Here is a 2563-nt window from a genome sequence, read left to right as displayed (position 1 = left end):
ATTAAGACACAATCATAGTGAAGACTGCTGACTTGACAGATGTTCAGAAGACAGTCATTAACACCCTTCACAAGAAGGATAAGCCACAAAAGGTCGTTGCTGAAGGAGGATGCTCATAAAGTTCTGTGTGCAACCATTTTAACAGAAAACAGAGTGGAAGTTAAGGAGTGGGGAAAGGTGCACCAAAAACAGGGAGTACTGCAGCTTGGAACGGACTGTCAAGCCAAATCCATTCCATAGGAGCCACCACAGACATGTGAATACTAGGCACAAAAGTTCCTTTTCAAAGTAAACCCACTTCAGAATCAGAGACGATGTCTTACCTAGGCTAAGGAGAAAAAGAACTGGACTGTTGCGCAATGGTCCAGAGTCCTATATGAAAGTAAATTCTGCATTCCATTTACAAACCGAGGTTGAGTGTGGAGGAAGAGTGGAGAGACACAGAAAGTCCAGTGTAAAGTTTCTATAATCAGTGACGGTTTGGGGTGCCATGTCATTGCTCATGTTGTGTCCTCTGGGTTTTCTGAAGTCTATTGTCAAAAATGCCAAAAGCTGCTTCAGTGATCATCACATACCTGCTCTTGATTTTCCAGAAAACTCTTCTAACCTCAACTCCAGAGTTGAGGTTAGAAGATGGGCTGTTGTCGAGAGGAAGACAAGAAATGTCAGACCCAACAAGGCAGATGATCGCCTCTATGCCACGGTGCGTCAATGCAGGAATTCATGCAACAGGAGATCCAACCAAGTATTGATATTTTGTCTCATGCTTGAGAGTTTGTACCTTGTTTCTACAACTGTCCTCCAGTAAATCCTGCAGGTGGACATATGAAAAAGTTGTTGTAAATGAAGCATTGGGAAAGAGGAAAGTAACTAAGACCTCCAACTAGGTCAGTGTCCCAGTGAAAGGTGACAGAGTCGAGTTCTGATGGTCTGCTTCAAGGCGTATCTTGAATTTTCTGAAAGCTGCTCAGTAGGTGAAGCTTTGCCTCATTTTGAAAGAATCCAGCAATCGAATGTTAAGAAAGAAATTTACAAGAATGTCATGACAGCAGTATTTTCTGTAGGCCTCGAAAAGATACTTAAAAAAAAAAAGAAATAAATTTTCAGTCGAGCAAAGTCTTTTAAGGTGTCTCACATGACCCTTGTGCTCTTGCTCAAGCTCAGAGGTGAAGTTGGCACCAGCTCTATGGGAAAGTTCGCAGGGGTCTCCTGAAAGGCCCTGGCAACTGGGTCTGCCACAGCAGATGAAACAAATCTCCTTCTGTCGCTTAAAAAAAGATGCAGCGTCTGCCAGCTGGTTGAGCAAACTGGCAGGATAATGGCAAAAAACTACTTTATAGGAATATTAGAGGTAATAAAAACAAAGTTAAATTGATTGTTCTTCTGACCTATAGATTTCACCTAGCACTGTTTCATATCGATTTAAGCAAAAAAAAAAAGAAAGAAAATGAAATGGAATGGTCAAATTGAGATATATCCAAATATATGGGTGTCAAACATTTGACTTATATCTAGGTTGTTTGCATAGAATGGTGACAGGAGGCATACCTAGTGATTACCTTCCATCAGGGGTGCCGTAAAGGGGGGAAAAGTTAGGGCAATCAAATTAAAATTATGCCGCTTTTTATGGGTCAAATAGGCTCAAGAAATTGTAACAGCAGGGGGACTCAATTTAATTTTTTGTCATGGGGCCCAAGTTTCCTGGTGGCGCCACTGCTCCACCAGATAGATGACAATCTATCTACACAGAGATGTTTGTATCTTTTTCCTGGTGAATAAAATATCTGGTTTCAACTGTGCCTTTTTTTTCTTTTATTAGGTGGCCATGTTTTATGTTTTGCAACTTCTGTGGTCAAAATCTGGGGACAGTTCAAGTATTTTGCTTTTCATGTGGGAAAAATTTACAGTTCTTGGCACGAGGTGAAGACAGCGGTAAATAGTCTTGTTGAGATACAAATGCCAGATAGTTATCAGTAAATATGCTTTTACAATTCTGATTCAGATTTTTGAATATTTTTTCAATTAACATACCTTACTGCACATTACTTTTGAGTACACTATGTGCTACTTTTAATAACTCCACAGTACTTGCGTTGAATTTTTGCCTTTACTGTACAGCATTTTACTGTTTTTACATAATTTATTTTCTATGTTTATGTGAACCAACTGCTTTAATTGTGTGTCACATTGTTAGTTTAGCTCCTGAATTTCTCCATTGTTGGACAGTAAAATAATTTATATTCTGCTCCATGTTGTCTAACAGGGTCGGTGCTGGACTCGCTCTCAGAAGAGGATCTGATTAAGACTTACTTTTATGACGGCTACAGTCATGCAGAAGTTTTGGATTTCTTGCCAACAGTTCACAATGTTCAAATGAGTCTTTCCTCTTTAAAGAGCAAATTTAAGAAATTATCAATTTTATGGAAACCAATGATGTCATTCCAGACTGTCTTCTCCTCTAAAAATTTCCGTAATTTGTTCTAATTTTGGTTTATTACTCCCAGTTCTGGATTGTTAGAATGGCCCTTAGCGGCTGGAGGAAGTAGGAGACTTGAGGCAGAGA

This window comes from Poecilia reticulata, chromosome 17 (assembly GCF_904066995.2).
Source record: "Poecilia reticulata chromosome 17, P_reticulata-male-v2, whole genome shotgun sequence".
Lineage (NCBI taxonomy): Eukaryota > Metazoa > Chordata > Actinopteri > Cyprinodontiformes > Poeciliidae > Poecilia > Poecilia reticulata.
Note: the sequence above shows the minus strand (reverse complement) of the source record.